This window comes from Nilaparvata lugens, chromosome X (assembly GCF_014356525.2).
Source record: "Nilaparvata lugens isolate BPH chromosome X, ASM1435652v1, whole genome shotgun sequence".
Taxonomy (NCBI): Eukaryota; Metazoa; Arthropoda; class Insecta; order Hemiptera; family Delphacidae; genus Nilaparvata; species Nilaparvata lugens.
The window spans coordinates 56,438,957-56,466,828 of NC_052518.1; the positions used below are offsets into that span (position 1 = coordinate 56,438,957).

General features: G+C 37.1%; 1 protein-coding gene across 3 annotated transcripts in view; it reads right to left on the minus strand.

The window, feature by feature from the left end:
- LOC111058064 overlaps positions 1-27,872 on the minus strand; it is a 1,079,251-nt gene that overhangs the window by 824,741 nt on the left and 226,638 nt on the right. The window contains exon 1 of one of the 3 annotated variants that reach the window (XR_005573404.1): positions 9,860-10,119. The exons of the other annotated variants lie outside the window; for them this stretch is intronic. The gene's annotated coding sequence lies outside the window, so the exon portion shown is untranslated. Of the gene's footprint in view, positions 1-9,859; positions 10,120-27,872 lie in introns of those variants that run through there. 3 annotated transcript variants of the gene reach the window in all.

Genomic DNA, 27,872 nt, shown 5'->3' on the forward strand with positions numbered 1-27,872 from the left:
TTATACTATCGTTATCAATATAAATAAAATGCACATACTAAACAAAATCTCAATATTCATACCTTCCTCGCTTTGGTCTGAAAAAGGTTTGAAATGGAAATAAAAAAACTAGAATAATAGAACATAAATAATAGGCTACTGCATAAAAAGTTACATGATTTGATTGTATGGAAAGAGATGCTGTGGTGTTTCTCCATAATTGGAAGAATAAGTGCTGGTTGCACAAAAGCCAGTTCAATTGTGATCAATTTCACGAGAAAGCTTTTCCAAGAAGAAGGCTTCTCTGATTGGTTCTCGTGAAATGACTCACTTTGATATCAGATTTAGCCCATTCTGAATTGTGTCCCATAATGATAAAATTCAACTATTTTTTTGAAACATGGAACAGAAAGTGTAATTTGATTATTCCTGACTTCAAACTCATCTCTGACTTTTAAACTTGGCAGCGATATGAATCATAAAGTTCTCTTACCACGGAGATAAGCGTAAGTCTACTTTATAGATATTTCCTTGTTGTAAAAGTCACTGCTGAGGAGACTTCAAATGAAAATGAAGAGTTTTATCTGATTCTTCCTGACATATTACCTTGAAGAAATAATTAGTCACTGAATATTGTTAGGCGACGCAGCTGCTGGAAATCCGGAAGGATGTTGGAGACTCAAATTAAGCTGTCGATAGACTTTTCAATAAGCCCAAGTGTTGTGTATAGGGGATACTGGAGAGCCCCTTATTAGCGCCCTAATCGATATTCTATTTTATTCCGAAGCTAGTCAAAGGCACGCTCATCTGTATTGAGCGATGGGGCCGGGGGCTTCTTGCAGCTCTGAGTTCGGCCCCATAGGCCCTTGCTCATTTCCAAATCCAAATTATTTTTGACAGCTCAAAAAGGTCTCAGATAATAAGGTATGAGAAAGATAATTATGCCCTTTTACATCAATCTACAACTGTCTAAAAATCTTACTGTTCAATAAGATCAGTGTCAATGAACACCTTATGGATTATGACTTTCTTCCCGAAAATCAAAGTAATTGATACTGCAAGAAATAAAATATAATTTTGTTGAACAAAAATGGTGAGTATTTAATATTTATAGCTCATATAGTTCAGACCTTCATATATTTTCACATCGATAAACTTTCCACTCTGTAATTTCATTTTATCCATTGACTAGCAGGTAACCCGTGTTTTGCCAGTAGAACAAACTGGAAGCATGACAAATTGAAAACTTCACGAAATGAAATCTGGAAGCATTTAAAATAGGCTCATAACAATCCTCGGTTAATCAAAAATCCATATGCAAAATTTCAAGTTGATCAGTCCAGTAGTTCGTACGTGATGATGCGTCAATCGTGATTTTCCTATCGCGTACGAGTATAAGCCAGTTCTCTCTTTTATTATAGCCTGTTATATAGATAACATTATCTGATGTGGTAGTCAGAAACAAAATCATATCATGTTGATAGTTCAGAGTGAAGTTCTAACCGCCAAAACTTCTAAAATTCGAAATTCAAAATTATGAAATAATCATATAGTTCTGGATTTGACTACAATATAGTTAGATCCATTTAACATCTATATTCCAACCTCATAACCTCTCTCCTACCCGAACCAAACCTTTCCCTAACCCTAACCTCATTTTGTAGGTGACCAGTATATACGCATTACGGATGCCCCAGTGCTACAGTATAGTCAGATACTATATACAGTGTGTTTACGAACTGCCTACCAATACTCTAGGGCATTGTTCCTGGATAACAAACATATTTAAATATAATATTTGAATTGTCCAGAAGTCCTCAGTTACTCACACAGCTGCCATTTTGCGTAAATTTCTTTAATAAGTGAAATTACCTATCGATTGGTACCAGAATTTTCAAGATTGAATGTCACCAAGCCATAGGTTGCAATACATGTGTTTCTTGCTGCATATAGCTCATAGTCAGTCTTTTGTCGTCGTCCTGGAAGAAGTGACCGAGGATGAACACACACATCAGCCCCATTATCTATAAGGAATTGCTGTTTTGAAGTCTTATCAGTTACAAAGAGGCGGCGGGATGACTTGAGAATGGGGTCACTTGCCACCATTAATGACTCCCGTGATCGTTTCCCTGCCGCTTGGGTTGGTACTGACAGGGTGAGGTGCATCTGTCAGCCTGGTCACCAAAATGTCTGTGGTACCAACATATACCATCATGATCACCATTGCCAGAGCGTGATACGGAGTGTGAACGTGAATGAGGGCTGGATTGGAAGTTTGAGCGGCGTGAACGGTTTTCATGTTGATCCTCAGCTACTGCAGCAATTTCTTGCTGTAAGGTGTTGGCAATCTCTCCCATCTTGGCTGTCATGAGTATTGTGAGTCGCTTCATCATCTGTTCTACACTATTTGTGGCAACAGCAGTCTCAGAAATGCTAGGTCTATAAAGTCTAGAATAGCTTGGGTGGAGGATGGCAGACGTGATAGCCACAGAGGTTTAAGCACACTGTCAGGAACAACTGTACCAGCAAGGGCTCGGAGATGATACAGGAACTGTGTAGGCTTCCGATCCCCTATCTCTTCATGTTCCAAAAGCTGCCTTGTCTTCTGATCCTGTGAAGCACTGAGTCGCTGAATCAGCTCTGTTTTCAGCTTCTCATATTTCATGGTTGTTGGTGGTCTAATCAAAATATCTCGAACTTCAGCAGCATATTTTGAATCTGGATTTCCTGCCACATAACTGAATTTAGTCTCATCAGAAGTTATAGCAGCCAATGTAAATAGATTTTCAATTTGAGCGAACCAAAGTTCAGGATCTGCTGGCCAGAACAGTGGGACCTCACTGCGATTCGGTTGACAGATGCTGCTGCTTTATCTGTCATAGTTGAAAGTGTGACAGAACCGATACCACATTACTGGAGTCCACACACAAACCGGCAAAGTCCACAGGTCGTGGGAAATATGATATGGATACGGATACAGATACGGACAGATACGGACAGATACGGACGGACATGGACACGACAATACACGGCGTGACAGGTAGCAAAACGACAAAACTAGAAATAGGTAACACTTAAAATTTCAGATCACGTCGGGGTCACCACTGTAGGAGTATGCGTGTAAGTCCTCAGTTACTCACACAGCTGCCATTTTGCGTAAATTTCTTTAATAAGTGAAATTACCTATCGATTGGTACCAGAATTTTCAAGATTGGACCAATAATAACTGAGATATGGCAACTTTAGTGATAGGACACCGGTTATGTAACAAGAATTTTTGTTTGAAATAATCTTAAATAGCTTACAAAAAGCATGCAAAGCAGATGGAGACTGTTGCATTGTTGTAGCAGACTTTAGCCGCATGCCTTGGCATGCACGTTCATATTTGAATGAGAATTTAATAATCCGACTCCAATAAAAACAAGTACAAATAATACGGTACAAACACATTATTGGCAGGCCAGCTACAGGAAACTTTCGGTAAGCATGTGTTTTCGGTAGGAATCTTGGAACTCGACTGTCTCCTTGTGGAAGGTCCAATATCTATTAGAGGGAGAGGGAGGTGAAAGTTAGAGAAATAGGAAAGAGAGTGGAAGTGTAAAGAGTAAGACAAAGAAGGAATAAATGTGAGTTGTGAGGGGTGGAAATAGCATGCAGGTATGTGTTGGTGCGACAGACTTGAAAGGAAGGAGCTTGGACAATGGTAACAGAATGGAAAGGAATAGGGGAGTGCAAGGTTACTGGCTTGCGAGGGTTCAATATGCAATTAGCAATACAAATACACAGATGAAATACAAATATATACAGTTTTTGAGTATAGTCTCTATCAGCAACACCACACACTGCAAACAACCCCCATTGGTGTCCTGTCACTAAAGCTGCCATATCTTAGTTAATATTGGATAATTATTTTAAAATAAGGTATCAATAAATAGGTAATTTATTTTTTTTTCAAAGTTGCTTTTGTAATTTTTATGTAAATCCAACGGTCTCTGAGTTATTTCAGAAACAACATTTTAAATGGCCATCATTTTGTTTTATGAATTTGGAGGATCATCAAATTTTTTTTGTAGCTTTGTCTAGTTGTTATAAATGATTTCGCAACGTTTGAAATTCGTATGTTTAACCATTATTTAGAAAAAAAATAATTAATAAGTGAAAAATGCAAAATGACAGCTGTGTGAGTAACTGTGAGTGTTAAGTTAATGAGAAAATTGATGTGACCCCATAATGAGTGGAATGATAGTGAAAGATATTTTTAAATGATGGGAGTAGGAAATATCATGAAATAATGGGATTGGAAGATGTTTTAATGATGAGATTTCTACATAATATGTAAATCACAGAATAATTTTATTATTGTTGCGGGTCTCTGCACCAATAAAATACTAGAGGCTATTTATTCTGATCAGATCAATTATTTACAACAGTCTAACACACGGAAGTGAACTATAAACTGATAACTACCTAATAAATTACACAGAACTATCACAAGCTTACGTTAACTAATAGAAAAAAACTGTTCAGGAATAACTGTCACCAAGAATAAAAAACTGTATAAGCAACTACAAAAGTCCATTATCACTTCATCACTAGTCTGTCACGATAGGAGAAGGAACGAGCAATACAACAGAAGTCTGTCAACTGGACTCCTGACTGCAACTCTCGCTATTTATATGTGCAACAGGATTTTCGAGAGGGTTCTGGAGGTGTCGAATACCCTCGACCAATCACAGCGATTGTTGATTAGCAGAAGGTTCCAGAACGCGCTTGTCATTGGTCAATGACTCCCTGCACCAAGATGTGAACTCGCGAGAGTGATCTAGAAGCCCCCCTGCCGCCGTAATGTTGTTTACCAAAAGGTTCTAGGAAAAATTTGCCATTGGTCGACAACTCTGTCGACCAGAGCACACAGGAAGATTCCAGAAAACCCTCGCCTCTGCTGCCTCTTTAAAGGTCTCATCCATAACACTGCCCCCTCCTTGAAACTGTTCTGTCCCAGAACAGTCAAGATCCATCCTGAAAGTATGGCAAGCAGAAGCTGGTTTCGATGGATCCTCTGGGGTTGCTGCCCATGGATTGTAAACATAACAGGTTACACTGATTCCAGTGTCCTTGAAGATTCTTCTAATCATTGGTCTCACAATCTTCCAGTCAAATCCATCATAGCCTCAGCTGAGTCTGGGTATCCCAAGTTGCTCCACTCTCAGGAATTGGAGATGAGTTCACAGGTGCGTAACACTAGGTGGTGTAACATTACTCCTTACTCTGGAGGTTCAACTCATCCAATCTTCCAAATTTTCTCCTGAAGACCGTAGCAATCCCTTGTGATGCTTCCACATTCCTAGTTCTGCAATGGGCCAATGCATAGCTCTCTGGCAGGGTGAACAGTTCCTTGCGACTGTCGGTGACATTCCCTTCTCCCTGTGATATCTCCAGATTGGCCAGGAGCTCTTCAAATTTAGGGCTGGCTGGTTGAAGAACATGAACTTCTTATAGATGAGCGGGCTTTGCTATTGAATTTTCCTTTGAAATTCTGCATCGAAATCATGTATCACATGACCTCCTTCCCATTTGAAAAAACGAAGTTGGATTTAAAATGGAGCTGAATTTGAAATAAAGTTGAATCCATCTGATGGATCCAAAATGGCACACAAAAGGTTTGAAGTGACAGACTATGTCTCTTCAATTGGAATAGGATTCCTATGGAACCTACTACTGTAAAACCATACTTGTAGTAGATATATTTAGCTGTTTCAATTATAATTCTCACCAACTCTGTATAAATACAAGTTGTGGATCTTGGAGATCAATACAACAGTTCATGAGCGAGTTCTTCAACCCAAGGGGTCTCAAGCTATTTATCAAAGCATTCAATTAATTCTATTTATTTCTATAAACTCAAAAGAGAAATACAATCAATTTGGTAAGGGACTCCTGAAAAGAGAGAGGAAAAGGAGAGGAGAAAAAGAGAAAAATCCCTCCACCTCCCTTTAGTGAGATCCACGTTATAATGGCTGTAGATAGATATGAGAAAAATTTTGCTGAACCTCTGTCTTGTCAATGCCTTCTATAGACATCAAATTTGTCAAAACAAATCTAAAGTCACGCTGAACACAGTTTTCAACACATTGAGAATTGTGTGCTGTAACTGAGATAAGAAGTTTATTTTTTTTTATTTATTTTACAATATCTCTTTGGAGACAACAGGTCGAAACCCACAACTGCCTCCTCAACTGGAATCATAATAATGTGAAAATACTATAAATTATAATATTATCATGAAAATTCTCATGCATAATCAATTATATAAATAAACTAAAATATAATAATAATTAAACTATTATACTATTGAACTGATTAAACCAAGTAATGATGCAAATTAATGATGCTGATGAGTGCATAAGTATCGAATTATATAATTATTGAACAATCATATAGAAGTGATGATTAAGTGATTAAACCAAAACTTACTATTGAAGAAAAATGAAAAAGAAAAACATTACTTAAAATGTCTCAGTAACATATCAACGAAAAACTACCACAACTGCAACAAACCCAATACTACAAATAAATTCAATCACCAGACACATAACTGAAAAAAAAGTTTCGAAGTGAAAAAAATAACAAATGTTCATCAAGTTACTATGGAAATGCAGGAGATGTGTTAATTAATGATGATGAAGATGATGACTAAGACAATGAACGATGATGATTATGCCGATCCTAATAATGTGATTACTACAATGAATATGACAATTATGATATGACAACAAAGCCCGAGTGATGATGCAAATTGGTTTTTAAATTGAGTCTGCAAACTATCATGCTGATAAGTGGAATAATATCCCCATCCAAAAGAAAGTTACATGGGCACATTATTCAGAAGGTTTTCACATTTACGTTTAAAGCTTGACTGACCATCATGAAATATATCCAAATCCTTAATGTACATATTATACAATCTAGTTGTTCTATTAATTTGAGAGAAGTACCCTACCATGGTACGGCACCTATCGACAGAGAAAAAAAATGTGTTCTCGGATGTGTTGTTGAAGGCACATGGAACTTGATCAGGTTGGAAAGATGACTGCTATCAATCCCATCATGCATCAATGAATGCAGAAACAAAAGAGAAATCTGATCACGTCTACACTTGAGCGAAGGAACCCTAAACAGCTCTCTCAATTCACTACTGGGTCGTTCATATGGAAACCAGACTTTAAATTTCTTGTAGTAAAGGAGATGAAGAAATTTGTTTTGCACTGACTCCAGTTGACTAGAAGTTATGTTGATATAGGGAGACAGTTAAGTTGGTCCAGACAAAAATTTGAAACTCCAAATTTGGTATTTAGAAACCAAAACAAATGTCAAATTTTCCAAAACAAACCTAAACTAACGATCTAGACTATTTTCAACCAATTCTATTAGAATTCCCGGGCTAGTGTGAAGTTGGCCCGGAAAATTATGAACTTCCTAAATTGGTATTCAGAAACCTAAACAGACGTCAAATTTGTCAAAACAGACCTAAACTAACACAAATTTATGATTTATAAAATTTTCCAGGCCAACTTCACAGATGTTACATACAACCTATGTGTGGAGGGCGCTAACAAACTCTGATCAATACTTTGGAATTTTCTGCAACTATTTCAATAAACATAAACTCAGGCCTGTTCGGTCTGGAATTGTTGGACTAAACTAATCCTTTAGCTCTCAAATCTTCCTTTACAAAAACAGCAACTCCCCTACCATTCTTATGCAGCCTATCATTCCTGAATATGATAAAAGTATCAATCTGAATGGCAGTGTCTCAATTAGACGAGGTTTCAATTAAACCAGGTCCTATTCTACAATGAAGCTCCAAAACCTTGTACAATCGAACTATTGGGCTAATCGAGATGGAATGCTTCATTAAACCCAGTAGTAAGCCGTCCCAAAGGATGGGCAGACTTCTAGTCACTGGAGCTTCTAGTCACCCTCTTCCTGCTTTCCCACCTGACTGTTGAAGTCACCAATAATCAAAGTTATATGTTTCCAATTGTTTCTTTCCCTGCTTAGAGCTGCGGTGAGTGAATTGTAAAATGATTCGTGCTCAGCTTCCTCAGCCATTGAAGTAGGAGCATAAACTTGGTAAATATGTAACAGTTTTCCCTGAGTTTTCAACTTCAGCAATGCTATTCTTTCGGATATACCTTTGAACTCTACGATTTTCGTCTTCAACTCCTTTCTAACAAGGAATCCAACACCTTTATGACCTGGTGTTTCACCATAATGGTAGAAAATGAATCCACTGCTCCTTTCAATTATTTTTTCGGAGTGTCTCCTTACTTCTGCTATACCAAGGATATCAATGCTAGATTCCTTCAATGCTTCCTCTAGTTCGATGAGTCGATCTTCTGTCTTGAGTGTTCTTACATTGAGTGTGCCTATAATTAAACCTGGGAGGTTTTGGTCTTGATTCCCCTTGATGACCAGTCGTTCTGGGGAATAACTATTTCCTGAATTCCTTACTTTAAATATTTTCCTCTTGTTTTTGTTGGTTGGTAGCCTGGTTTCCACATTTTCCTATTCGTCCTGTTTTTTGTTTCTTCTGATCTTGAATCCTCCTTGCGTTTTGCTTCCGATTGCTCGTTTTGACGGTCTTCTTCTTTAGTTTTATCAATATTTTTTGTTAGGAATCTTTCAAGGCTGTTTTCATTGGACTTTTTCCCCTTCTTCTTTGTCTGACGATCACGGGATTCCTTGCATTCTCCTTGTTTTGGACTCGGTGATGCCTCTTCACTTCTCGCTCGCTTAGAGGAGTTTGACTCTTGCTTTTGCAATTCCTTTAGGGAAAGAAGGGTACCATCAACCTTCAACTTATCTCCAATCATGAAAACTTTCCTTCCTTCTTTTTTTAAACTCAAAAGGTGTGGGAATAATTCCTTACTGATAGCCCTTGTCTCAACTGAAAAGTCCTCCTTGATTTGAATATTTTTAAATTCTTGTTTTTCTTGAAGCTTTCTTTTTCCTCTCAATATCGTGTTCTTCGTTATGAGTGAATTGAATTTCACAATAATAGGTGAGTTCTCCTTATTCCTGTTTGTTTTCCACAATTCTCTGATGAAATTCCCGTTGAAATCAGGAACCAGAAACCGCAAAATGTTTATTACTTCTTGATTCATAGTGAAAAGCTCTTTACTTCCAACACCGAAAAGCAACAAGTTAAACTTCCTTTCTCTTTCTTCATTTCGTCTGTCCTTATTCGAACTTTCTTGCTTTAGACGGGAGATTTCAACTCTAATCTCATCTATTTCTTTTCGAAGAGAACTATTCAATTTGTCGACCTTCTCATCCAAATCATCTAGCTTCTGTAGTTTTCCTAGAATTTGATCTAATTTATCCTCAATCTGAGTCATTGCGTACAGCGGTTTGTTAGTTACGGTAATAACTTACTCTACTTGACTTATGAAAACTCCATCGACGAAATTTACGCTAATTACCGACTACACCTCAGTCCTATCTGGGGATGAGCTGCCGATCCAACGGAATTGTTGGACTAAAGATGCACAACACTCAATTACGCCGCCCTCTCCTGAGGGTCGAGCCGTTACAACCCAGACTTGGATGAAGATGAAGCGATACTTGAGTAGAAATCGATTCCGATGTCAACAATCGATCCACTGCATGACACTTCGATACTAGCTGGCGAAATCGACTCGCTGTCACTGCCTAGTTCGCTGTCAAGGTCGCCTGCACTCGACTCCTTATCTCTGACTACGCTAAAAATAGCTGCTGTCGTAGAATGTAATGGAATGTAACAGAATGCATGCGTTGGGAAAATGGCGTCTCTGTGGAGAATGTTTATGCTTTCAACAAAACTACGGTAACTACTTACGATTTTTGACGCTTGGATGTTCAGGAATGGTATCACAATTTATACTTGAACTACGATAACACACTTTATAAATTCGTTTTTCAACTTAACATACTTAATTTGTCAAAAACTTACGGAGCAATCCATTCACTCAACTAACCGTGTAGCGCAGTGCTACCAACCAGTTTCAATTTACTACCTATCAATTATGTAGAAATTTTTGAGGATCCATCAAACAAAAGTAATATCAGTTTCTCACAAAAGTGCTATATCAAGAGTGATGAGACATATTTCTCCAAGTCAACCACAGTTTTCTCTACCATATCCAAAGTTGTTGACCTAGATGAGTTGGGCCTTGTAGCAACAGGTAACTTGATACCACAAGTCTTAAGAAAACGAGCAAACATAATCTGTAAGCTTCTCCCATACCCTGTTAAAGAGATACAGCCCTTGTCTCCTATCACAGTGCTATCAGCCAAGAAGCGTAATCTAGAACTGGATGAAATTGATCTTGAACGGGGGAAAATTGAGTTTTTTGAAGCCACTCAGTCATTCAGGGAACAGCATAAGCAGCTAGCAGAATTTGAGAAAGAAATAGAAAATTTGAGAGAGGAACTTGAGCCGTATTCCCATTCACATTGGCTAAATTTTGATCTGAGTGGAGTGTACAATGTGACTGCATCTACTGTGAATGATACTCGGAAATTCCCATATGTAGGTGTACTGGGGGAGAAAGATGATTTAAAAAATGTTTACTTTGTAAAGGGGTGCCATAAAAATGTTTTTATTAATGCATACAAGGCTATCAAAACTCTCAAGGAAGAGGGTTATTTTGTAATCCCTTACAGTGACAAAAAAGAAATAATTTGTCTACCAAGGGAAGAGAAAATTTGTGTAATTACAGTCAATGGTATGACAAGCTATAATGGTCATACATTTACTAGAATAGAATCACTTAAGTTTCTGTCAGATGTTTGGAAAAAGTTGGAAGACACTCCCTTCACACAAAAAGAAATGGAGCAGTATAATAACATCACAATGCTGGAAATTAAAGGTAAAGTGGAAGTAGGGGATTGCAGAAGATTAGAGAATCTACAAGAAGGAGCAGAATTGGTCATTATTGCAATCAAACAGGTATGCTGTAGAAACAAGACTCGGTATATTCTACAGTTTGAAAACCTGGAAGCATTGTATGTGTCAAACTATTGGTTAGATGAAGAATTTGAAAAGCCAAACATAGATTTGAATTATAAAATTAGAATCAAGCTAGATGTTTTTAAATATACATCCAGTAGGAATAAGGAAAGAGTTACTTTCTGTATTTGATTGGGCCATAGATATGCTTTGATGTATGTATAATAATTTGAAAATAAAGAAAATTATTGTGACATTTAGTGTTGACATTGACCTCTCCCTCCTTCTCTGCATTCCTCTCTCATTTTTTCTTCCCTGCTAAACAAGTGGAGGAGGAGGAGGAGGTGGAGGAGGCGGACAAAGGAGGAGGAGGAGGAGGAGGACAAAGGAGGACGAAGGAGGACACAGCAAATCAAAGGTTAGTTAGTTATTTGATTGGTGTGTGCTCATGAGGGTGGTGGAGTGGGGGTCGTTGAAACAGCCTTCGTTGAAAGCATAGCAAGGTGATTTCTTACCTATATGAAGATTTGGTGTAAATATAATATGTCTTTATCAAAAAATGCTTCTCAGTTTCATTTCAATCTGTAGTTTCATTTTCGTAATTTGCTTTAGAAAATCTTTGAGCATGCGATAGATAAGGAGAAACAGGGTCATAAAAGAGGGTGCGGGAGAGAGAGCGCAGATACTTCTATCCTGTGTTTTTGCATTCTCGTGAAGAGGTAGAGGGATTGATTGATCGAGTACTTAATTTATGTAGATTACAACATATACTGGCTTATACACTTATATACAATAGCTTACAATACAGCAAAATTATAGATGAATTTACATAATATGGACTAAAAAAATAATTATTGAACTGTATATGATATGAAAAAGTAATTTGTAATATAATAACTATAGATAATTACACTGCTATGCATCCACATAAATTGGCGGAGCTTTGGACATATCAATCTCCATTCTTCGGGAAGAATATTAAAAATATCCTCCCCACTAACTCTCTACCAAAACGTTAATTTAATTAATTAAACTGAGGATTTATTTATTAATGGAAATTTTGTGAAAGTTTTGATTAATATAAATATTTAAGAGAAGAAAAACAGAAAATTGATAGAGTAAAATAATTATGTAGGTAGATAAGATAAAATTATTGATTAATAAAATGAAGTAGGCTGAAAGTAGATCAGGGTAATCAACTTTCAGTAATATACAGCAGTATGCAGTGGATTATCAAAAAACATGAGTTTATATAATATTCTAAAACAGGTTTGAAGGTTTGTATTTGTTGGATGGGTGGGGGATGGTTATCATGTGATCGTTCTGGGGCCGGACAGATTCAGTCATTTGTTCCAAAAGATGTTTTTTTAAAGTCAGGATGAAGCTCGCTCGGCTCTCGATGGACCTGATAGAAACAGGAAGTGCATTCCATGCACGACAGGCACTGACTAAGAAGGATTTTGTGAAAATAGTAGTTCGATGATTGGGTATCCTTAAAGTACTTTCTCCGGTTCTAGTATGTGAAGCATCTATCCTCTTACCTTCAGAGACAAATTTGAAATCATCTTTAAAATAGTTCGGATTACTGTATTTCAAGATATCTCCAACAAGCTTGACTATTCGAAAAAGCCTCTGATCGGGGAGCTTTAATGTTGAACTAGCAATGTGGGCTGGGGTGATATGATCATGGCATTGGAGAGAGTAGACGAAATGTAGACAATAATTTTGGCAACACTGTTGTTTATCATTCAGAGTGACTTGCATATCGTTAAGAACAGAATTACAATACATTGAATGTGGGAAGATGAGAGATTGAACCAATAATAATTTAATGTTTCTAGGGAGGATATCGTGCATTTTCTTCAATGCATGCATGGCTGAGAATACCTTTTGACAAGTTTTGTTCACTTGTTCTGACCAGTAAAGAGTATTATTCATAATAATGCCTAAATTTTTTACTGAGCTACAGTAAGGAATGTCATTACCGTCTACACTAATTTTGTGAATCGATTCAAGGTCAATATTGTTTATAAGACGAGAATATCCAATTTTAATGGGTTGTGTTTTGATGGGATTAAGCTTAAGGCCATTTTTCTTTGTCCATTCCACTATCGAATTGATATCCTGATTCATTATTCCAACTGTTTCATTAATTTTTGTTATGGGACAGCTTAAATACATTTGAAGGTCGTCTGCATAAGTATGGAAACTGGAGAATTTGATAATGGAAGAAACGTCATTAGCATACAAAGTGAAGAGGAGAGGGCCTAAAATTGAACCTTGTGGTACTCCATGCATAATGTTATTCCAAGTTGTCTTTTTGTCACCGACAGATACACATTGTTTCCTACCTAATAGATAGGATTTAAACCAAACTAACGAGTTGTGACTGAAACCAAGAATAGCCAACTTATTCAGAAGGACTGTATGATCAACAGTATCGAATGCTTTAGAAAAATCAAATAGGGTGAGGATGGTGCATTTTCTTTGGTCCATAGCTAACCTTATATCATCAGTGAACACGAAGCAGAGCTGTCTCAGTTGAATGGAATTTTCTAAAGCCTGATTGAAAGTTATGAAGCTTACTATTGTTGTCTAGGAATTTTACAACTTGATCATGAATGAGTCTTTCTAGCACTTTGAACAATGCAGGTAAAATACTGATTGGTCTAAAATCCTCAACTTTATTGGGGGTGATAAAACTTCATTTAGAGGGCGAACCAGAGCAAACTTCCAGTTTTCAGGGAAAATGCCTTCTTCAAGTGACTTGTTGAAAATGTATGTAATGGTTGGTAAAACAGCAAATAACATCTTCTCGATAAATTTAATAGGAATTTTGTCTACACCCGTAGCATTACTATGAATACGTTGAATTGCTCTGAAAGTGTCTTCTTCTGAGATTGGATGGAGATGAAATGAAATTGATGGAAATTATAACGGCATACATTGTTGTAAGATGTGTTTGTTTATAAGGAGGTTATAACGGTGTTACAAGACATTCAATTTTGAGCGGTGCCATGGTGTAGTGGTTGAGCACTCGGCTTTGAAGCGAATGTTTCTCGGATCGAATCCCGAATCTTTTTCATTTTTTTATTCTTTATTTTTCCCTTGAAATGTATTATTTTTTGAAGGAAACTGTTTTCATTACGATTGAACTTGGATTTCAAATAAATTGGAAGTTGCATTTGTTCAAATGCTAATTAATGAATAATAATTATTAAAAGTTATTAATTATTATTAATTGTGATTTTCGTTTAATAATAATTATCAATTGAATAATTAGTTAATGTAGAATTTTGCAACCAGTACAAATAAAATGGACATGGGATTCATGCTGTATCATTGGAATTCATAAGAAAAACATGAATAGATCACAATAAAATTAATAATAATTTTTATTCTTTAGTTACAATGTACTATTAGACACAGATTCGGAGTGAAACGATTATTGTAGGTATTTTGTTTGGAATTGGGGATACAAAAGGCTGTCTGATTCGAAATGAGGAGGATTTAATCGATACTAAAATGATGCATTGAAAAAAATCAATATGATACTGTGAGGTTTTCAAGTATTATGTCTCCTTCAGGAAGAATTGATTTATACACGTTCGGGATAGGAAATATATGAATTACGCATTATCACGTCTGAACTACTGGACTGAAAATTTGCATTTGATTCTTCAAGATTCCAGTAGGTTAAGTTTTCAGTTTGTAAAGTTTTTAATTAGGCCCTTGCCTACGGGTTACCTGCTAGTAATGATATAAAGGTGATTAGGCAGTTATAAGATGCTGTTCAAGCTCTGATGAGAGAAATAAAATCTTTTGCATTTTGTAAAATCTTGATAGGCACATTATTTGGTGGTCCAGATTGTTGTAGCCAATGCATTCTTGAGATATGATATTGTATTCGAGCCTAGAACATGTTGAGGGTAATGTTTGGGAGTTCCATGATGAATCTTGATAGCATTCTGTCAGATATCGATTAGAAATTGAAACTAGAAAATAGCAGGCAGATGCTACAGAAAATATCAGTTGCATATCTACAGTTTTGAGTTGACTAACAGGTATCTAAGATTACTGCAAAAATTAGAATATAGAACATTTCCATTCTGTATTCCGTATACAAATCTCATTTACTTATTTCATTCCAAACATTCGTATACTTAAAGATAGTATAGAGTTCTGCTTGACAATCAATTTGATTTCAACAAAGAAACTGTCGTAAATCATTGCAAAGTTATTTTTTTTTATGAAAATTATTTGTTTTTTGTTTTTTTTTTCCAGCTCCTGGATCCATCATTCTTTGTCGTCTATGTGCCAACCCTTCTCCAGATATGCTATTCATTTTTGATGACATTGGTTACAAGCTGAATATTTTGGAGAAAATTAACAACTGTCTTTCTGTTGTGGTGAGTTGAAATGGTTTCGAACAAATTTATTATTATTTAATCTATAAAACAAAAATTAACAGTATTCTACAAAACAGTAATTTTGGAAGTTGTGGAATTTAAAAAAAAAAATTGAGACCATTTGCAGAGTCTTTATCTTGAAGTAGTCATGAAAAAATCGATTTTATAGTTCTAGCTTGTTACCTCATTCGTATGGAAAAACGCACCAGAAATCATGCAGGGTTTTCTTTGGAGGGCGCTGGAGAACTCATTTTTTGACGTACAGCGCATGAAAGTTGAAAACAGTTCCAAAGTTGAAAAAACGCTCTAAATTTCATAGAGTTAAAGTTTCTCTGTATCTCTTGCACAAAAAAAAGTTATAATGGAATGAAATTTGAAAAAATTTAGAAAAAGTATTTTGGGCTACTGAAGGTTATAACTAAGATAAATATGTATCAGTAATTGGTAAATCTAAGTTTGTAACCTGCTCTTCAAGATCATCGATATGATTAGCAATGACAACTTCATCGCGTTGGTTAGAGTGTGAAACAAGATGGTCATTTATATTATTCAATGGTAAGTCAATTTGTGGATTCGATTTCTGTTTGCCAAGCCCGAATTCTTTTATTCCCTGCCAAAGTGATTTAGAGTCTTGTCTATTGTTTGTCATAAACGAATTCAAGTACCTAATCTTTGAGTTCCGTAATTCCTGTTTAACCCTATTTCTAAGGCTCCTATACTCTATCAAACTGTCCAAGTCAAATGTCTTTTTAAATTCTCTATGTGCTTTGTCTCTACGTCCCATCATCTTAAGTATGTCTTCAGTCATCCACGGTACTCATAAGGTGCATGTTTGTCATACAAAGTCAAAGTGCAATTCTCGAATGTCCTGACCATGTCATCAACTGAGGGTAATGCTTCAATTTGATGCCATGGAGTCTGAGCCACATCAGTCAGGAAGCTTCATCAAAGTTTTTGAAGTCTCTATAAGTGATAATTTTCTATTCTGGCTTGGGTATCTTATGAGAAAGTACACAGTAGATCATATCATGTCTAGAAATAGCTGGGACTGAGATTTGGCCTGCTTGAACGACCTCATTGGGATCACTAACAATCAAAAGGTCAATGATGAGTTGGATCGAGAGGTAAAATAGTCATGTTTAGGCATTGGAAAAATGTAGTCAGTTGAAAGTAGTCAAAGTTGCGATTTGTCATGTTCAAGTCGGTGTTCCTATCCCCCATAACTAGTATACGGTTATAACAAGGCATAAGAGAAAGCAAGGCATTTTCGAAATCTGTGAAATGACCTATTTTTGGTGGGCGATAACAGATACCAACGAGTAATTTATCAGTACTAGATAAGGATAATTCAAGTAGCATAAACTATGGTCTGGAACAATACTCTTGTTTAGATGTCATTAAAACTTTTGTTTTGATACCAACTTTTACATAAATTGCTACACCCCCACAAGCTTTATTTAATCTATCATTCCGGAAAAGATTATATCCAGGTGATGCAATAAAATTTGATGAAATACTAGGCTTCAAAAATGATTCGGAAATTCCAATTATATTGAAGTCCTGAAAACGGAAGATTGCTCTGAGTTCATCAATGTGGCAGCTGAGGGATTGGACGTTAAGGTGAGCAGCCTTGAAAAGTTTTTTGGAAGAGTGGAGCTTATTTGCTAGAAACATACCTGCGTCATTATTACTATTATTGGAATAATCATACCTACTTGAGGGCGAGCGAGCTGACGTGTCAGTGAGAGGCATCATGGAAGCAGCAGACCAATCGTGAACCGACCTCAGAACGACACATGACGGGGAAAATGGGGATGAAACTGATAAAACTTAACCTAAATGAAAAAGTCTCTTGATTCGAGTGCATCCTGTATGCCTTGACAGTTCGGCTCCCTTCACTATTTTAAAATCACTTGTTCAAAAAGTTCACTGAACACATTAATGAGATGTAGATGTTGTGATCTGTGGAGTTACGGTGATGAATAATCCTAATGGTGAATAAGATGAAGATTGAGGAAGAACTGGTAGTGGGAGATCTAGTCCAAGTTGAGATAGAGTGAGTAGGTATCCAGTAGTGGAAGAATCGAGTCCAAGTGGAGACAGAGAGAGATGAAATCCAGTGGTGGAAAATCGAGTCCAATTAGAGATAGAGAGAGATGGAATCCGGTAGTGGAAGATCGTGTTCAAGGTGGATATAGAGCGAAATGGATCCATTAAAACTGCAAAAGAGAAGAAAAAGCCAGCAAAAAAACGAAAATTCTTTGAAGAAAGTTATCAATTAAGAAAATATACATAATACAACTGATAATGAATAATATTTGCATAAAATGGAAGAAGAATAGTATGATTTAATGTGAGAAAGAACCGAATATAAATATGGATATTGGTGGAAAGTAATCAGATAGAAAGAAAATAGGTAGAAAGAGAAATAGAGATAGAAAGAGGAATAAACATTTGAACATGCTGGATAGCTAGTGGGAAAATCATAGGGAAAATAATGATAATAATAGGGAAGAGAAGAAGAGAAAGAAGGAATGTGCACAAATTTGAGAAGAACTTATGAAACTGAACTATAGAATAAGAAATAGAACATCGTATTGTGATCTTGGGTTAATCAAGGAAAGAAGAAGAAGAAGAAAAGAAAAAGAAAGAGAAGAAGAAGAAGAAAAAGAAGAAGAAGAAGAGAAGAAGAAGAAGAAGAAGAAGAAGACAAGAAGAAGAATTGAAAAGAATAATAATCATCATCGCAAACAACAATATTCAAGTAATCATTATGAATATAAGATCAGGAAGAGGAATGGGAAAGAAAAATAAGAAGTAGAGGAGACGATGGAGAAAGTGCTAGATTATTTTAGATGAGTTTTAAATAGGATTGAACGGTGAAGTGTGAAAAATATTATATAGTATTAGAAGTATAATTAACTATTGGGAGTTGCAATAACGATAAAAGTAGTAAATTGAGAACTGTTATATTTTAGTGATGAATGTCTAAGATAACATTAAATGAAACACAGCCCCTATATAAGCATATGAACAGATTCTCCACCACTCTGTTCTATCAATAATTCTTCAAACATTAGCTTCTATTGTTCGAGCTGTGGCAACAGTAGAAGATATCATTATGTACACCTAATATAGAAGAGATTACTATCTTTACCTATAGATTACATCCATATCTATAACATATGTTAATCATCCAATTTATTTGAAATTCAGCATTTCGAAAATTACTAATTATGGAAATAATTTTGGTAAGAGATGTAATAATTATTAGTAAGAATAGAGATAATGATACTTTAAGTACCCTCTGGAGTATAGAAGTTGATGCACTGAACATAGTTTTGGGAATTAATATCAAGATAAATTATTAATCAGTATTAACAAATGTGGATCTCCTTAGTTTGAAATAATTGTCCCATATATAATCATAAATAGCAGTGGAAAGATTCATTTATAGAACAGAAAGCCAGCTCATGAAAAATGCCAAGGTATATCTACTGTGAAATGTATTGTTACGAATTTCCTATTATTGTAGTGAAGGGCACCTTGGTCATTGAATCCTGAAATGATTTAATTTACCTTTATTTTTTGAAGGTCGGTCATCCTCTCGACTGTGTGGACCCTCTTGGATCCTCCCTCGCTGATAGAGATCTTGATCCTCCTGTCCGATGACCAGACATTCCTATGCCCATGAAGGTCGGCTGCAGCGTTGAGGATCTTGAGATGCTCCGCAGTCAGATCCTCGCAAATGGTGACGCCGGAACCCTTCAGCTTCCTCTTAGCGTCGAAGATCATCTTCCTGGTCTGGTAGCTGCAGGTCCTTGGGTTTAGCTTGCCCTTGTTGAGGTGGTTGATGCCTTCCAACGCGATGCGAGCGGTTAACATCCGCCAGAGTCATGGGCACGTTCAGCTTCTTGTTGAAGACATCAAGTGCCAGCAGGTCTGTGTCTTCTTTGTCCCTCTCCGGGATCCCAAAAATATGTATTGAATGTCGGCGCCCGTATTGCTCGAGGTCATCGACCTTCAGGTGACAAGACACCTCTAGCTCACAAATTCTATCGTGCAGCTGTTTGTTCTCCTCCTTCAATGCCTTAAGTTCCTCAAAAATAGACTTTACAGCCATAGAAACGGCATGATGCACAGATTCCTCGATTTGCTGTCAAATAATTTGGAGGGTCTCTTCAGACAGCGCTCCAGAAATAGCTGGCCCTGGCTCCAGAGCATTGACCTCATTCTTCGGCGTGCCTCTGTTCAGTCGAACCATCATGTACCATTAGGTGGATTTACACTTTTACAGGCAAGAAGGTAGACTGAAGAATTAGGAATGTTTTTTCAAGATAAATAAAAATAGTGTGAGTTAATCAAAAATATTATTTCACTATTGAATTTAGCTCGAGAAACTGAATAACTAGATGTATAATTTCAAGTGAATTGAACTATATATCCCTACGAAATATCTGTTAGAAGACGGAGCCGAACTGACACACGTTTACTCACTTGACATAACCTAGACATAACCATAGAGAGAGAGAGGAGAGAGAGAGAGAGAGAGAGAGAGAGGAGAGAGAGAGAGAGAGAGAGAGAGAGAGAGAGAGAGAGGAGAGAGAGAGAGAGAGAGTGGTGGGGGAGGGCGAAAATCTATTTTTGGAACACCCCCCACCCTGTTAGTGGAGGGGCGGGGGAGGTGGGATGTTAGATTGTGGAGAGGGGAGAGGGGGATTTCGAGCAAAAAAGCTTCCTTTAACTTTCATATTCTCCCTACTGCCAGACCCATGTACTTGTGAAGACTATACATATTTAAACATTCCTCTCTGAGAGCTGATAAATGATCAGTGTACCATCTAGACTTTGGGGTTTTCTTCAATTTGGAGGACTTGACCGTTTTTAGAGGAAAAACTGTATCAACTATACTCAGGAATTTGTTTAAAAAGTACTCAAATTTCTCACTTATATTGCCTGTTGCATATACATCCAACCAATCAACTTTGCTCAGTAGAAGAGTGAAATACTTTTTATTACAACTATTATTAATCGGACAAATGATTCAAGAAACATTATCACTCTGCTTCAAGTCATTTCCACCAGACAACGTGAATAAGCCAAGCAATGAGTGATGATCTGATACTAAGGTCGGTATAACAGACACATACTCAATTCTATCTTTACTTATGGAAGTAGCCATATTGTCTATACATGCTCCTCTGTCAATACATATCCTGCTTGGTCTAGTCACATGAAACACAGTTAGATTAAGATTGAAGCTATTTAATAAGTTGACAAAAATAGATCTATGTACATCATTCACCAGTAAATCAACATTGAGATCTCCATTGAGAATAATGGATGCATTTGACTAATTTTTTGTGATACTACATTCAAAATAACATGAAGCGTCTCAATGAAATAATCAAAATTACACCTATCTGGTACTCTATAAACGTCAAGACAAATTACATTCTATTTCGAATCAAGAACCCCAGAAACTTCACATATACTGGCTATTGACATTCCCTTCAAGTAAGTGAGCTCACAGTATTCTAGATCATCTCTTACATGGAGAGCCGTACCACCCCTCCGTTCTATAGGTCTACTGTATTCACTAGCCAATCTAATAGCCAGTCAAACCAACCTCAATTATCTCACATGCTTTCACAAATACCCAAAATGCTGACATTATGCTCTCTAATCAAATCACCCAACTCATCAGTTTTGTTCATGACACCCTGCACATTCCAATGAAACATTGCAAAATCAGACTGCACAACATGTGATTCCGGGTCTGCCTGTTCCACATCACCAACAATGTTTTGGGATTCAGAGCACGACAATCCTACAGAAATCGATCCACTCCTAAAAAAGAGTTAGTGTAATAGTTGAGGGGGATTGAGTCAGATGTTTTTTCTTCTTGAGCTAGCTCACACACCACGTCCATGATCCTGACACTCACGAACGTTTTCCCTAAAGAATTCAAATGGAAGCCCTGCGATGTGTGGAATCTCCTACCAAAGTTGCTGATATCCACGAAAGTGACATTTCTGAAATGTTTACACAAGTTTGAGTTCTCCTTGTTTGCCCTCCGAGTTTCCTTGTTGACTACAGACCATCGTGGAAGATCATGCCTGTGAGGCACAGAAAACACTATCACTTCGCCAGCCCTCCAGTTTTGCAGATCACACAGTTTATTTCTCAGAGCAGAATGCAGCTCTTCTCTCTCATTGCAGGCTATGTCATCTGAGACAGCCAAGTAGACATTGACATCGTTGTCGTTCGGTTGACCTTCCATCAACTGCCTTCCACACAATAAGTAAATGGTCCAGGGACTTACATCACCAGCCTCATCATCCTGGTCAAGCACTTGGCAAAAGGCTACTGGCAGACGCAAGCCCTTGCTTGTCTAGCTGGCTGGTTGTGTCTGAGTAGAGGTCAGGTCAAACAGGTGATTGCCCTGATAACTGGACATGGTCACTTAAGGGAACATCTCCACACAATTGGACTTAGAAATGAAAGCCAGAAGTGTAGGCTTTGTAATCAGTCTGAAGAGACTGCTAAGCATATCATACTGGATTGCAAAAGTCTTGGAGCTGGAATAAGGACTCTGTTTGGCTGCAAGCAACAAGGTGAGGAATGGGATTTTGGTATAGGGTAAAAACTCCTGGACCTTTTAAAGGACACGGGAGTTGGTTTTCCTAACTAACATACTTTGGGACACACAATAAGATTCGGTTGACGTGTGGGGCTCTTTGAACCTTTGGATCTTTGAATCCGTCCCTTCAAGAAAATAAACATGAGCATAAACCCACTAGTTCGATTGTCCCAGGTGGTAAAAACGAACCCTGGTATAATCAATACACAGTACCTGGTATAATCGAACTACTGGGCTAATTGAAGCATTCCGTCTCAATTACCCCAGTAGTTCAATCATACCAGGTCGTCTAAACGATACCTGGTACAATCGAGACACAGGACCTGATACAATCGAGACACAGAACCTGGTATAATCGGGACACCGGACCTGGTCAAATCGAGACATGGGCTCTCAACATATATTCCAATTAGTTGAGCTGTGTGATTACACCAGGTTCATACCTAGAAAACTAGAAGAGATATGGGAAAATGTTACGAATAAAACTTGTAGACTTATTTGTAAGCTTCAATTTTGTATTCGACAAAAATTTCCGAAGGACACATATTGTTCTAGATATATGCAAAAAAACAAAATAAGGTTTCAAATCACCCCTACTCCCTTAGAACAGTGGCTAGGAGTGAGGACTTTTGATATGTTCACCTCCTTACTATCCTCAAAAGAGCTGTGGGTTCAAAAATTGTGTTTTCCATACTTTCCCCTCTATAATCTTCCGTTGACTGAACAATAGTTGTATCAATATCATATCACAGAAACTTTGAAACATTGTTGGTTAAATAAACTTATAAGAGCTGAACAAGTTAACTTAATCAATAGTTTTTCATACTGTTACAATCACGAGATATCACTTCTGAAGTATACCAAATTTCAATCTTTTTAATCAACATTTAGATAATGAAATGGCATTGGTAATGAAAAGGTATGCATGAAAAAGTCTTGCGAAAAAGGAACTGACTATACCTGGAGCAATCTACACATTTGACTATACAAAATTCTACAACCTGGTAGGTCTCAACCTGGTGGCTCTCGAAGGTTACACATTTTGAAGAAAACCCCTTCAGGCTCCGGTTTTTAATTTTTTTGACCTTATATCTTTTCAACGATTGATTGAAATAATCTGTACTGAATCCGATTGAAGTAATCCGATGAAATAATCATTGGCTCATAGAGCATCATATTATCTTCAATTTCATGTCTCATTTCCTTATTTTATGCATCTCCCTACGATTGTTGCAGCCGTTATAGTGTTGAGTGTGAAATCTTCAGTGCAACAGCAATAGATCAATAATTGACATGGAAATTTGGAGAGAACGTTTGAAACACAATATTTGACTTCGCATCTTTGTTTGGACTAGTTAGAAGGTAAACATATCAAAAGTCCTCATCCCTACCCTTTGTGCTTGAGGGATGAGGGCAGTTCAAAAGTTTCGTTTTTTCTGGCCTACAGGCATGTATCTTGGAAACAATGGGGATGTTTCACAGAGACAAGTTCTCACAGAGACAAGTAGTGTTTTTGAACGATATTAGTGTCACAGAGACAAGTTTCACAGGAGCAAGTATTTCTATAAATAGCAGTCTCACAGGAACAAGTTCCCACAGAGACAAGCAGTTTCATAGATACAAGTTCTCCATCCAAAGTAGTAGCGCTATAAATGGCAGTCTCACAGAAGCAAGTTCTCACTGGAACAAGGTGTTTCACAGAAGCAAGGTCAGTTATTATTCTAAATAAGTGGATAACTTAACTATTGTTTGTTTTTAATCATATTATTTGTATTTATTTTTGTATTGTTATAATACTTGATAGAGAGTTGAGTGTGAGAGAGGGTCAACTGTGCCCTAACTTCGCTTTCTAAGAAAAATAAAGGCAGTCATTCTATTCTATAAATGTCACCATAATATATATGTATATATATCAAAAAACAGATGACATCCAATTTATTAGAGCAAATGGAATGCCTTCATCTTCATGTGTAGGCAACACACCACACCAACCTTGTTCCTGTGAGACTGACCTTGTCACTGTGACACTCCACTTGTTCGAATGGGACTCTTCCCCTCTTCTTGTTCCAGTGACACTACTTGTTCCAGTGAGACTGACCTTGTCTCTGTGAGACTCACCTTGTCTCCGTGAGACTCACCTTGTCTCTGTGAGACTCACCTTGTCTCTGTGAGACTCACCTTGTCTCTGTGGGAACTTGTTCCTGTGAGACTGCCATTCATGAAAATACCTGTTCCTATGAAACTTGTCTCTGTGACACTAATATCGTTCAAAAACACTACTTGTCTCTGTGAGAACTTGTCTCTGTGATACGGACCCGAAACAATGCATTCCAGTGACATGACTAATCGAACAACAAAGAAGCTAGATAAATTTCCTACAAGTCTTGTTCAGTAGAGTTTTGTGATATCTCCTTGAGTTTCCGAGATAATCACTTTCAAAAGTGTAAAAGAAAGTTTTTCTTCCAACTTTTTGGACATTCAGGACTTATTACTCAACAACAATGCACCGAAGAAATAAGTTCTGAACGTTGGGTTGTAGAGGATTCAATTCCTCTTTCTCACTCTTTCGCTTTCTCTCTCTCTCTCACTGTCTCTTTCTCTCTCTCTCTCTCTCTCTCTCTCTCTTTGGGATCCCTGAAGCTGTCCAAGAGGACGCCGATCTGCTCGCCCTGAAGGTATTCAATGATAAGCTGTACCTGCCCGTCACCCTGGAGGACATCAACCGTTCCCACAGAGTGAGAGAGAAAGCGTCAGCCTCACCTGCAGGGACAGCCCAAGCCGAAGGACCGCCTGATCATCCTCCGCTTCATCAGCTACAGGACGAGACAGATGGTTTTCGACACTAAACGCAAGCTAAAGGGGTCCAGGATCACGATTTGGGAGGACCTGACGTCGGAGAGGCTGGAGATCCTGAACGCGGCAGCGTTCATGGCCATTGCAACGTGTGGAGCGTTGACGGACGGATCAAGTTGGCAACCAAGTACGGGGACACCAAGAGAGTGCATACCATCGAGAGGATGGCTGATCTGCAGAAGAAAAAGGTGAGCCACTAAACAATTTTCTAAACTAGTCGTCTGAGCAGATCTATGATGCACCTTATTATAATTAATACAAATTGTTATATTGATCATTGCGTATTATGATGAATACACTTGAGACAGTAGGCCTACTCACTCCAGTCATCAACTACAATCTGTTTTTTTTAATTAAGACTGAAACTGAGTAACGTTCCCAGAAGCTGAAAATATAAATGGACCGTTTCTTTCTTTGTCTATTTTACTCAACATGTTGGTATTTTGTTCAGTTTAGACTTGTTCGTAAATCCCTCTCCTTCAATTCTCTTACTAGATCTTTCTCTGGATCACGTGAAGTTAAATATTTTTTATAGCAGCATGGAACACGTCACATGAACCGGTACTCTCTCTCTCACAAACTCACTTACTCTCTTTCTTTATTTTACTTTACATATCCAAGTATTTGTTCTGTTTAGTATTATCGCATTCTTGTTTTGCAAAGTGTTAATTTCCAATTGTATTTACAATTTATTATCGGTTTGTTTTATGAACAAAAAATACGTTTTTTCCCACATTTTCACATAATTCTTGTTTGTTTAATTATGACTGGAGTGAGACTAGGGACAGAACTTTGTCTCCTTCATCATCGGCTATACTCGATCCAAACTAAATTTTCAGATAGTAGTTCGAATTTCAGTGATCAAGCTGTGGATAAATTTCAATGGCAGCTCTTTTTCTTTTCTAAATTTATTCAAACAAGGATCTACATTTAGTAATTGGTAATATCGAGTCATTATCTTAGTGTATCATAATGAAGAATCTGATTTTCAATATTCAATTGTAACCGACTGAACTCGTACACAATATTCTGTAACTGAGGAACCATAATTATCTCATAGTATTGTAGTATAGTTTATTAACAAGAACATAATGATTTTCATGTCATCTAACGAAAGCTGGAACTAAATTATTCTTCTTATCATCAAGTTTAGTATTTTACGAAAACAGTTATTCATGTATCCGATCCTCATTCATGAATGATCAGCCCAGCACTATCCCACCGTTTAATCAACCAGAGATGACATATGACTCATTCTTCTGTCTCAGCCATTTCTTGTATCAATCCATTTCTTCTCTTCCTATAACTCAAAAGATTCTGAAGTGAATAATTTCAATCATGTGTATGTCACTGTATTATAGTCTATCCTCATCAATTTGAGTTATTTAGTCTGATATATTTTTTCTTCTTCCACACTAAAAAAACAACTGGTACACAGAGAAAAAGCAACTGATAACTCTCAACCAATGATGGGGGGAGAGACGTTGGTGTTGTCGGTGAACTATGTTTATGTTGTGGAATTGGTTGAATGTTTCACATGGTGTTCCTCAAGGTTCAATTCCAGGCCCTCTTCTTTTTACTCTGTATGCGAATGATTTTCCCTCTTCTATAAATTTTTCTTGTTTCCATACATATGCAGATGATCTTCAAATTTATGCAAGTTGTCCTATAACGAAAGTTAATGAAACCGTGCAAAAAATGAATCATGACATCAGTTCGATAGTGGAATGGACAAGGCGAAACGGCCTCAGACTCAACCCAACCCATAATTATTGGTTACTCACGTTTAGTAAACAATATCGACTTCAACTTGATACATAAAATAACTGTTGATGGTAATGTGATCCCCTACTACAGCTCAGTGGAAAACCTAGGCATCATTATGGATAAAACCCTCGACTGGTCAGAACAAGTCAATAAAACCTGTATAAACGTTTTCTCAGCAATGCATTCACTGAAAAAATCACAAGATGTCCTTCCTAGAAGTATACGATTATTACTGGTCCAATCTCTGACTGTCCCACATTTCACGTATTGCAACTCTGTCCTCAATGACATGCAAGTTACACTCAATGATAAAATGCAGCCCTGTCAAAATTATTGTCTACGTTTTGTTTACTCTCTTGAACGCCATGAACATATCACCCCAGCACATATTGCTAGTTCTACCCTGAAGCTTCCCGATCAGAGACGTTTCAGAATAATCAAACTTGTTGGGGATACTTAAAAATATGGCAATCCCAACTGTTTCAAAAATGATTTCAAATTTGTCTCCGATGGTAGGAGGATAGACGCTTCCCATACTAGAACTGGTGCAAATACTCTCAGGATACCTAATCATCGAACTACTATCTATTCCAAATCAGTGCTTGTCATGAATGGAATGAACTTTCCAACTCTATTAGATGCATTGAGAGCCGAGCGGGCTTTATCCTTTCTTTGAAAAAGTATCTTATAGAGAAAATGACTGAGTCTGTCCAACCCTAGAGCACCACATGACAAATATTCTAATCTCTCTTCCTTTCCATTCTTCATCCCATTCATTCATTCATTTTCCACATCCCATCTCCATCCTACATAATACATACGGTATTCATCTTCCCACCTCAATATTTTCTGTTCTTTAGTATTGTATATTGTTAATATCATCCAATCAATTTCTGAAATTCTAATTAAATCCCACCCTATAACATTTGTTTCATCTATCTAATTTTAATTATTAATGCAATATTGTATTCTCTATCGTTATATATTTCATTTATTCATTCATCCCATGATTCTAAGATTCAAATCAACTACTTTTTAACTTATTAAGTAGATTTTCTTATTTGAACATTACTTCAAGTTATGGAGCAAGTTATGGAGGAGTTATAATTCCCAACAGCTCTAATTCATCACAACCCGGTCGTGTGTTAATGGGGAAGGATATTTCATATCCTTCCAAAAGAATCGACAGTTATTTTTTGAAACACCGCCGATTTATGAAGTTACATCA